This window comes from Jaculus jaculus, chromosome 6 (genome assembly GCF_020740685.1).
Source record: "Jaculus jaculus isolate mJacJac1 chromosome 6, mJacJac1.mat.Y.cur, whole genome shotgun sequence".
Lineage (NCBI taxonomy): Eukaryota > Metazoa > Chordata > Mammalia > Rodentia > Dipodidae > Jaculus > Jaculus jaculus.
In genome coordinates this window covers 22362450-22374508 of record NC_059107.1, presented here as the reverse complement: position 1 = coordinate 22374508, position 12059 = coordinate 22362450, and the positions used below count along the sequence as shown (strand labels likewise).

At 39.8% G+C, this 12059-nt stretch overlaps 1 pseudogene; it reads right to left on the bottom strand.

Annotated features, from left to right (window-relative positions):
* Nucleotides 1-6241: 6241 nt before the first annotated feature.
* Nucleotides 6242-12059, bottom strand: part of LOC101610721 — a 28803-nt pseudogene continuing 22985 nt past the window's right edge.

The following is a 12059-nucleotide window of genomic DNA, read 5'->3' as shown; positions in this document are numbered from 1 at the left end:
ACTCTCATGAAGTTGTGAAATCTCAGAGGAATAAGAGCTGCAGAAGCAGCTGTAATGCTAAATAGAACCTTAAGTAAATAGCCTAGAAGGCCAGTGAACAATGAATTATAATAAACCAACTATAATTAGTAATAAAAGCCTTAAAATAACTGTACTCAAGAGATAGTATTGGTCATATCCTTGCTGTGTTCTGGAAATAATACAATCATTTTTTCACCCAATGTAGCTACAGTGGTAATTAAAAGCTGATTTAGGATCAAAGGCAACCTCAAGGTTATAACTATAAGTAGCTGGCTCTGAACATGGAAGGAACTTGTTCTTACCCGCATATTCACGTTTTAAAAAGTGGGAAGCGGGTTTGGAGTCTATTGAAAAAAATTAGAACAACATCAGCTAAGTAAAGAATATCAATTGAGAAGTATCTTTATACCTAATGCATCTTGGGGAGGCAGAGACATAAGTAAACCTGAGAATATAAAAAGACTATTTATGATATGGTTTTTATCAAATATGGAACATTTTCATGGCTACTATCTGTGTTATATAACATGTAAAGCAAATGAGAAAACAGTACTGAATGCTGTAAGCTAAATTATTTGGACAGTACTTCCAACATTTTCTATCAACAGGTAGAAACATGCTGAGTTTCACTTGTTGCTATATGGTACAAATATCTTGTTTAATTCTTCACAATAAGTCACAGTGGTAGATTAGAACAGTATTTACTTGAGGAAATTATCATCTCTACAAGATAACACAAAATCCAACAGTGACAATGTACCTCCACGATCAAGGAGAATGGTTAAAAAGTTATGTCCTGCAAATACATTTGGTACTTTGGGTTAATGATTATGTTAAACAAACAGAGAGTCAGCAAGGGACACAGCAGCATCCCAAACAGCTGGTACTGGAAATGAGTGGGTGGAAACAAAAGCAGACTCATTCTTACCGAGGTCCCAATCCAGATAAAGAGATGCTCATTAGCTACTGGCTTGGGTACATGCTCAATGATAGTAATGTCAAGTTCTGTGAGGGGCAGCCCAACAAGCCGGGAAGGGGGTATGGTGTGAGGAAGAATACACTGTGCGGAAGGTGCAGATGGAGCCAAGGGAGGAAGCTCTGGAGAAGACGCTGTTAGCAAAAGACGAGGGGTGAGCATTCCGCAAGGCAGATATGGAGGGAAGGGGGAGAGAAGGTGGTAAGAGAGGAGGAAGCAAAAGTTCTCTGACTAAAAACAGCACGGTCTATAGAAGGAATTTACAGAGTGCCAAAAGAAGTTTTCTGGAAGTATATGTCTTTAGAAAGATTAATCAGAAGTAAGAGGTAACAGGCCCATGAGATATGTGGTTTCTCATCTTTTGTTTGTTTGTTTTTGCAGGGTGGGGGGGGGGCGGTTAGCAGCCTTTCATGAGCTCCAACATCTTTCCCTTCTTACTACACCAGGAACACAGCAGGGGAAGCAGCCATGTCTGCTATCTGTGAAGAACTTCCACTCATCCTATCACGTGCTGGGTCGTCAGGAACCTGAGACTCACACAGAGCCGGAAAGAAGGGGAAGAAAAAGGAGGGGGAGGAGCAGGAAAGAAAGAAGCAGCAGCACAAGATAATTGTTCATTCATCACTCATTTAACAAAAAATGAGCAAGCACCTTCTAACAGCCAAGCATGCTGTTGAAACCCTGGAGATAGTTACAATCAAACGAGAAAATCCCATACTGAGAGCATGGAGGATGAGATCACCCAGGCGAGGTGGCGCACACCTTTAACCCCAGCACTTGGTAGGCAGAGGTAGAAAGATCACTGAGACTTTGCGGCCACCCTGAGACTACAGAGTGAATTCGAGGTCAGCCTGGGTTACAGTGAGACCCTACCTCAAAAAAGAGAAAAACTAAAAAAGAAAAAAATAAATAAAAGGATAAGAGATCAAGATAGCAGAACTACTTAGAAAGAGGAAAGGGTTCACTGGAATGGGGTTTGCCACAAAATGGGGGTGATGGGAGGGGATTATGAACAAATTACAGTATCTTTGTGTGCTATTTTTATCAATAAAAATTTATAAAGAACTTTGATTTAAATTATAATTTTGGGGAGACGAGGTGCAGAGATTGATTAGTGGTTAAGGCACTTGCCTGTGAAGCCTAAAGACCCAGGGTTGATTCTCCAGTACCCACATAAAGCCAGATACACATGGATGTTCAGGCATCTAGAATTCATTTACAATGGCTAGAGGCCCTAGCGTGCCCATAGTCTCTCTCTCTCTGACAAATAAATTAAAAATAATTAAAAAATAAAATTTAAAAATATTTTAAATATAAAATTATAATTACTTTTACCATTAGCCAATCTTCCTTTCTCATCCCATCAGACGAACGTTTTCATGTTATTTCTATACTGCTTGCTTTGCATGTGAGTACATGTATGTATAAAGTATGTACATATCTATGTATGCTTATATGTGTGTGGACACGTGTGTGTGTGTAGGTGCGGATACTGTGTGTATTAAACCTAGAGATCCAAGTCTGGTATCATCCTCAATCACTCTCCTAATTTTTTGATTCAGGATCCCTTACTAAACCTGGAACTCACCAATTCAGCAGGATAGTTAGCCAACAAGCCCAGGAAATCTATTCTGCCTCCCCAGCACGGAGATTACAGTAGCTCCCTGCTGTGCCAGGCTTTGATCAAGAGATCCAAGCTCCAGTCCTGATGATTGCACTGCACGTACTTCCCTGACTGAGTCCTCTCCTGAGTCCCAGCCATGCTTTTGTGAAGGCAGCAGTTTTCCATAACTGGCCTCAAAAATGTGGATGTCTCTGGCTGGTGAGGTGGCTTAATAGTTAAGGCACTTGCCTGTGAAGCTTAAGGACCCAAGTTTAATTATCCAGGTACCATATAAGGCAGATACACATGGTGGCATATGGGTCTTGAGTTTGTTTGCAGTGGCTAGAGGCCCTGATGTGCCCATTCTCGCTCTCCCCTACCCCCACACCTATCTCTCTGTCTCTAATAAATAAATAAATAATCAAATAAATTTCAAAAAAATGTTGGTGTCTTAAGTTTTATGCCTGAAAACATACTCTTCTAATAATATGCTGATTATCAATAAACTCACTATTTTAAATCCTGCCAGCTGAAGCAGATTACACCTTATTCTCCAAGTTGGCAGACCCTTTCCTTTGGCCACCTGATTCACATCATTATTATTTACTGTTGTGATGTTGGATGAACCCTGTTTTTTGGTTTTTTGTTACTGTTTTTTTCTTTTTACTTTTTTTTTTTTTTACCTTTATCCCTCCATTTCTCTCCCAAGGGTGCCCTCTATGTGGATTCTGACTTCTGACTTGTTCTCCTCATTAACAATAATTAATGAGCCCTTGAGTTAAAGTAGAAAAAAAAATAAACAAAAACACTTTGTCACAACTGTAGCTATTGGAATTTATGTGCCACCAAGCCAGCTTACCAACCTGAAGAAAAATAGGAATATGTCACATAAAAAAGGCTCTACTCAAGACACGCCTTGCCAGCTACACAAGACCCTATAGAATTTGAATCAGTTGTATTTCTTTTCTTTCTCTGTATTGTTTCCAAAATTATTTGAACAATATTATACTTACATATTTGGACATTTACCTGAGAATTCTATATGCTTTTCATATCTTCTGCATTGATCTTTATAAGAAAATTACCAGATGGGTTCTATCATTCCCATTTTATAGGCAAGAAAATCAAAATCTGAAAGTATTAGCTTGCCACAATTACATGTGAACATAGTAACGTCAGAATTGAGCTCAGGTCTGTGTCATTCCCAGAACAAAAAGGCTTAACGTATTAGCTGAAAAAGCATTATTACCCCAGTTCATCTAGACAACATAGTTCAAAATATGAACAACAACATTATTTATTAACAGATTGTTTTGGTATTGAGATAATACCAAACAACAGGCCAGCTATCCAAGTTTAAAACTCCCATTCTTAAGAGTTGTCTAAAACCCAATTTCTACGAAAATACACTCAATCAAATTTCAGCATAATGACCAACTTTTTCTCACTCCTGGGAGCATTTCTTACTCTCTCTCTCTCTCATTTTCCAACTCTAATAGGAAGAGAAAAATGTGTATTTCCAAACAAGATGTTGTAAAATTTTTTAAATATTGCAAATATTTGGCTTCAAGTCTAGAAAACTTAGTTTCTTTAATAATTCAAACCTCTGTCTTCCTACATGTAGCTCACAACAGCCATGAAAAGTTAGGAAGCATGAGACCACTTTCCCCAAGAAACAAACTTAGCATACCGATCAGGATGTTTTCGTCTTTGTCTTCAATAGATCAATAATACTAAAGCTGCAAGGAATCTATGCAACAGAGGGCTCTACTTCAGAATTCACTCATGAATTGTCTTCAAACAAGGCAGTCAATACCTGCAAGTCATCAATTTCTGAGGCCCTCTGACCACTGCTAACACGTAACTAATATCAAGAGTTCTTATCGTAAGTCTTTCACATTAGAGAAATGTCCTTTGGGATTATATTTCAGGAAGTAAAATGTTCTTTGGGAACTATTTAATTTCTTTTCTCTGCTTGTTCTTTTTTTTCTGTATATCCACCCCCGCCACCAAAACTCTCATCGACTTGTCATTTTTAAAGTTGATGTATAGGTGTTATCATACAGTTTATTCTCATAGGTCTAGACATGCAAAAGCAAATAAAGAGAAAGGAACAAGAAAACACACACAAAAGCTATACATCGTAGAAACCTCACATTCATAAACATTGTATATTGTATTGCAAAGAAAAATATAATTTAAGTTTCCCCCTAACTTCTCAAAAATAGACAAATACTTCACATAACAAGTCTACAAGTTAGATTTTTCTTTTTCTAAAAGTTATATATTTCGTGTTTTAACTAAAGACTAAATAAATGAATGATAATAAAAATTATAAATTACTTTTGGCTGCAGGATTTTTTTTTAATTTTCAAAGTGTTATGTGTATTTCTTTGTTGCCTCCTTAAAACTGTTTAACAAATTAAACACAATGGGTAATCTGCTTTTGTGTATGTCATGTTTCTATTTTATGGGAGAAAATTGTAAATAAGGTCAAATATACAAAAAAAAAGAAAGAAAAACAAAACTGCTTACTAAATAGAGAAAAGGCAACTGGGAAGATGGCAAAGACAGCAGAGCATCAAAGAAGCACATAATTAACTATACTTGGAACCCTTCCAAAAGCTGTTACTCCAACTGGCTGACAGTTAGGATGGAGCATGTGTGATAGCAAAAACTCTTAGGGTGAGAGCCACCAACTTGGGTACAGGCAGCCTGTTTACAAGCATCTCATCTCCTTCCAGTATGAACTTTCTTCCTCAGGAGTGGGATGTATACAGCCAAGAAAAGGGAACGTCCCCAGGTGCTTATTGAACAGAAGTGCCTAGTTATGAGGGTATTTGAATAAAGATCATGGAAACAGAACACACTATTACAAATGTGAACATGTAAAAGTGAAACTTGCTGAATTCACAGATGGTGAACTCGTATATTCAACACTATTGGTTGATCTCTTTTTTTTTTTTCTCATTTTAATAACATTTTAGGCAAATCCTATAACAATTACATCAAGTTTCTTCAAACCCCACCCCACCACCACCTTCACCACCCCTATCATTCCTATGGTTTACTTGTCCGTTCTCTTCACCCTTTCATTCGCTACTATCCTGGTAATTTTGCTTGAAGTTGAAAGTAAAAAGCAATCCCAAGTACAGTACACTCTGCCCCTGCTTCACGTATCCCCTTGTCCTCCACCGAAGGAAGCGGGGCAGGGGGTGCATGAATACCACAGGTTGTGTTCAGGCACTATCAGAAGCCCAGCTTGTGTTTGACAAACAGGCTTTTGGACGTGTTTTCAGCAGATAAATCTTCAGAGTCTTGGAGAAGAAGGAAGTCTATTTCACAAATACCATGGTGTTTGGATTCCTAGAGGCCACATAGGCCAAGCACTCATCCCTGCAGTGCTTCACACATTCATTGCTGAGTATTCATTGTCCCAGTCTTCGCTCACAACCGGAGGGTTCTCACAACCAGACCTCACACAGCGAGGCTGGGGTGAGAGTGTCACAGGGGACCCACTCACCAATTCAGCATCCATCTGAGAAGGAGACTCAACCTCAGGAACTATATCTGTGATCATTTCAAAGACTGTCTCAGGACAGTCTACAGTGTGGGCCTCCGGGCTGTTATGCATAGGCCACTCAGGACTGTCTTCTCCAGCTGGAGGGACCAAGGTTGTCTGCATCTTCAGGGTGGGTGGAGGTAGCTGTACTCGTTTGGCCTAGTTGAAGCCCACGGGAGGTCACCACTGTGGCTGGGATAACAGTAGCTACCCCTCCTTGAGACATGGTGATAGAAGAGGGCAGCATCTGTTTGGTAATAATCAACTTGGTAATGTTAGGTTGATCCCCAGCACCAGAAGATGCTTGGTTTGCCACATAGGATGAAAGAGTAGAGTTAACAATAATGCAAGGGGACAAAGCAGGGGACTCTGTTGAAGCCGGTGCTGGAGACACTGGGTCAACAGTAGCTACAGGTGGTAGAGGAGGAGTCTGTGATGGCAGTACTGGATCCAATTTGACTGTTTCAACAATAGTCTGGCATTGATGGTTGTCTTTATAAGCAGCTAGAGCCTTGAGATACTCTTTCTTGGCAGCTTCAGTGTTCTGCTTATACACCTGCTCTTGCTCTTCTCCAAGACTGTCCCACACTGAAGCCACAATCTTTGAAACCTCTCCAAAGGTAGCATTAGGATTCTGTCCCTTGATGGCATCCTGTGCATCACGGAAGAATAAAGCATACGCAGAAACTGTTTTTTGAGGTTCATTAGGATCTTTCTTTTTTTGTCTTCTTTGGGGACTTCTGCTTTTCCCCTGCTTCCAACACCACTGTTTTCTGGCTTGGAAGTTGCCTCCGGAAGTCCTCAACACCATCATCATGAAGTGAACTAGTAGGTGAAGGGGTAGTTGAAAGGCGATCCTCAGGTGACTTGGGCAGGTGGCAAGATGGTACAACCTCCTAATCACAAACCAAGTTGAGAACTCAGTTCTGACTGATCAATGGTAGTCAACTGGCTATGCCCCCTCAAGCCAGATGTCATGTCTGTCATTGGAACATCAATTGTAACAGGTGGCTTGGCACCATACTGAGTTCCTATAGAATGGTCCAAGTCCATGGTCAAGCCCCCACTCAGGAGACCCATGCCCTGCTCCATCAAGCCATGACTCATGCCCACAGGCATGTCCAATGTCTGTCCCCCTTACTGGGCTGAAAAACTGCCATCCTGTGAAGAAGTAGGATCTGCCAGGTCATCAAAGTGGCCAACCACATTGGAGACAGCCAGTGAGGGATCAGAATCTAAGGAGATGGGTGGGATTTCAAATTCCTCATCAACCAAGTTTGGTGTATGGAATGTCTTGGCCCCTGTCAGGAAGGGGTGCGAGGTGATCATCAGGTAGTTGTCGTTTCCTCCGGAAAACTCCACCTTCACACTGCTGCTACCAACGACTCAGTCCCCTCATCACTCCCACCGCCTGCACGGTTGATCTTAACTTAATGTTTAAGGTTTGTCTGTTATGATTAGTTCACTTAGTCATGCCAACAACTTGCCTGAATGAACTCTGTGACAGGCATGTCTCTACCAGCAAGTATCTTTTGAATCAAAAGTCAAAATTTTCAAACAAGGGAAATTGTCAGTGGTGATGAATTAAGAATATAATGAGGCTCTCTCTCTCTCCCTCTCTCCCTCTAGCTATCTCTTTATCTCAAATAAATATATAAAATATATTTTTAAGAACATGCTGAGGAATCCAGAAAACTAGTATGGACTAGAAGGAAGAAGGAACGGCAGTTAGGATTTTCTTTCTTTCCTTTTTAAAATTTTTATTTATATATATTTTTTGTATTTCTATTGAAAGCCTATGTTTTCTTTTTTCATGGATGTGAACAGCAGGAAAGGTTAGAATGTTAAGAGCTAGAAAAAATAAAAATAAAAACCCACAGGAAGCTACTGTTGATCTGCAAAGTTACTTAGGAGGAAGAATCACAGCTGCTTGGATTAGGGAAACACAGGAGCCATTCTTCAGGTTGATGACACACGTGCACCCCCATTCCTGGGAATTACCTGCAGAAGCGCTTCACCTGAGATCTGCTCTCCAAAACGCCAGGCGAGGCTGTCTGGATGTCTCTGCTGGATCTGGAAGACACGAAAAGCATTTGGGTAAGGCTATCAGCTCGTGACTCAGAGGTAGCACTGAGTGTAACTGACAGGAAATATCCACACAGAACAGATCTGCCCACAGCACCCATAGCATGCCAAAGACAGGGAGGGTTTAGTGTGTTTATCTTGGAAGTGTCAGGCTTGTGCCTTTCACAAGCATCAGGCCGGAGAGGGTGATGGTAAAGCTTTCTACGAATAATCCTAGATCCCCATACACTGGAAAACCTTGAGTTTCTTTTTTGATCTAAACCCAGTTTGCAAATCCTAGATTAACCCCAAACAGCCAGTTTTCTTCAGTCTCAGCTGCTGCTTCCTTGAGGGTTTCAGTGCATTCAGAAATGAAATGCCTCTCACCAGAGGCATTAACACGTGATACTACCTAAAGGAAGATGAAATGTTTAGAAACAAAACAAAACCATTGCCCTCCCCTCCCTCCAAAGAACTGCTTCTTCGCTGAGTAATTTTGCTCCCCTGCCCTGCCCACAAGTCACACAAGCCATCTATTGTTTCTGTATGGGGGAAGTTGTCATTTCATTTCACCATTGAGAGAGAGATCACCAGAAGTCATTGTCTTAAGTATGGGCCTACATTTTTAGGCAGTTTGTTTATTTATTTATTTGAGAACAAGAGAGAGAGAAAAACAGGAAGATAGAAAAAGAAAAAAATGAGTGCACTCTGACCTCTAGCGACTGCAAACCAATTCCAGACACATGCACCACCAGGTACATTTGGTGTTATGTGGGTACTGGGGAATTGAACTTTGGTCCTTTGGCTTTGCAGGCAAGCCCCTTAACTACTAAGCCATCTCTCTAGCTCCACGGGCCTAATTAAATTCAGTGAAAGCATCATGAAGCCTGCAAATCAGGGCATCATATACTCTATTAACTGTCTTGTGTACTTGTTTTTATTGAGTTAGGCCTTCCATGAGAATCTCAGAGACTTTAAAACTCCCAACAGTAGCACATTTGTGAATGTCCTTAAACCTTAGCAACATAGGTCAGAAACAATAACAGGGACACATGACACACATGTGTCCTCTCCATGCCTCGCCAGGAGAAGAGGACAGAGATGACAAAGCATTGTTTAGACTTCTACCCAGGCTGGAGGGAGCCCAACGATTTTCTCAGGTTCTTCAACAGCTCTGGGACTGTTCTCTGAGTTCCAACAGGTAATCAGATGAAAACTGTCAATTGTGATAATTGAAAAATACCTGCTTAGCAAGATCTGATGTCAAAGCTCTTAATTGTTTCTATTCCCTGCATCTCTGTGTCTGGAACCAGAGTCTAAAGTTACAGTGGAAATGTAAAGGCAGATGTTCCAGCCTCTGTTTGCAAAGCAACTGTACTCACTATTAAGTTTAAACAACTTTCAGCCCCGCAGGGCTTTGCTTTTTGGTGTCTGACTTTTCAAGAAGGGACCAAGATCTCTGAATAGAATTCCATTTTGATGAGCATCATGGTCCCCTTCCTCTCTGAAAGGGAAATAACAATAATTATGCACTTAAGGCATCTACAGATGAGGCCATTTTTCTCCTTCTTAAAAAAATAATCATCAAGCTCATTGTAAACAGAACCTAATGAAGATAACTAGTACCATTATAATTAACAACCTCTTAGGACAAATTGTGTCCTCCTGATGTATAATCTGCATGCAATTGCCTAAGACGTAAGTAGGAATAAAATTGCTGGTCACCAGAGTTTACCAAATGTCACTGTAAAGAAATGCTAACCCCGCTAGAATGACAGCTTTGCTTTACCAGAAGATATTAAAACCCTGTCAATGTGATTTCCGTCAAGAAGGTTTTCACTGAAATAATAAAAAATGAATGAAGGAAATCAAATGTAGTCATCTAGTTAAATATTCATTTTCTAATCTTTAGGGAGCTGTTTACTATACTTTGAACACCTGGCCACTACTTGAACGTTGTCTGATTTTTAACTTGTCGTCATGCCATAGTAAATCCAATAGTACCACCAGTGGAGTCCATTTATTGAGGGGAAAAAAAAGAGGCAGAATAACAGTATCCTCCCTCTGAATCTAAGAATAATAGAACAAAGCTCCAAGACTAGGGAAAAATAAATGAAAGATGAGGGGAATCCTGCTGCTGCCCAAGCCAGTGTAAAACAGAGGGACCTCCCATGATAGAAAATTTTATGCAACATTTCCTGAGCCCTGTGGCCCTGCTCACACAAGATGGTAAGGACAGGCCTCCTACAGATCTGGTTGAGAGATTTTATTTAATTATTTCTCTTCTGGCCCAGGGTTCACAAGCATTTGACTTCAGTGTTTTTTGTTTTTTTTTTTATTTTTTGGAGAAACACTGTTAATAAAATATTTTTAAAAGATCATTCACATACTTGCTGGAATTATGAGAAGATATGCTTCTCATGGTTTCAGCTTAAATATGAACATGTATTTTGACATATTTAAGGGAAAATAATGGCAAAGTCCTAAGATGTACAGAGGATGTAAGAAATGAGGTAAAAGGAGAGAATGGTAGATTCTTAACCTCATCCCCACCCTTAAAGGGAAACTGTGAGAAGCAAAGTCTGGGAAAGAAATACATAGAATATGGAAGAAAAATAAACAGAAGCATTGTATGCATACATCAAGAGATGTAATCAGAGTTTGCCACTTAGTGACACAGACACCAAACACTCAAAATACCCATATGTAAGGCAAAGAGAAATGGTTATTCAAACTAGTATTTTAGTGTTTGAGTCATACATGAGCCCTGTTGTCTTAAGAGCTTTCTTTCTCTTCATTTTCTTTAGTTATATCTCAAGCTAACCTGAAAATTAGTGACTTGTATTATAATAGTTTCATACATATGAGTCATTATATTTTATTCTAATTTCTCCCTCTCCCACTGTCCTGACCCATACTAACTCCTGGTCTTCTGACTGGTTCCCTTGTTCCCCTAAATTGTCCTGATCCCCACATTCACATCATACGTATTACATTGCTCTCTCTTTCTCTCTCTTTATCAGTTCCCTTAAGATATCCCTGTCTTGGGCTGGAGAGATGAATTAGCAGTTAAGTGCTTGCCTGTGAAGGCTAAGAACCCTAGTTCAAGGCTCAATTCCCCAGGACCCACATTAGCCAGATGCACAAGGGGGCACATGGGTCTGGAGTTCATTTGCAATAGCTGGAGGTCCTGGTGTCCCCAATCTCTCTCTTCTCTCTGCTTCTTTCTCTGTCTGTCTCTCTTAAATAAATAATTTTTTTTAAAAAAATGATATCCCTGTCTTCTCTTATGATATCCTACCAATTTCAAGACACACACACACACACACACACACACACACACACACACACACAATTTTAAATCTAGATTCTATGTATGAGAAAATACATTATGGCATCTGTGTTTCTGAATTTGGTTTAATTCCCGTAACCTAATGTTTCCCAGTGCTATCCATTTTCCTGAAAATACCATTGTTGTATTTTTCGTCACAGTTGAATATAAACTCATTGTGTTTTTATGCCATACTTTATCCATTCATCTCTTAATGGAACTCTGAGCTGAAGGAGGCTTTTTAAACACGTTAATTCCTATGCCTATGACTCTACCATTCCTCATTTATTGAGCATGAGTAATAGAACCATGAAAACAAAGGTGTTGTTATCACAGCTATCTTTAGGTAGGTCTTGGGGTGCAAGACACCTTCAACAGACACTAATCTCAGTATTTACTAAAAAGAAAATTCTGATGATGATGACATTAAATTATACATATCAGCATAAGAAAACTTCTATATATGGTTTAAAATACTGTGTGAGCAGAATGACACTCATGC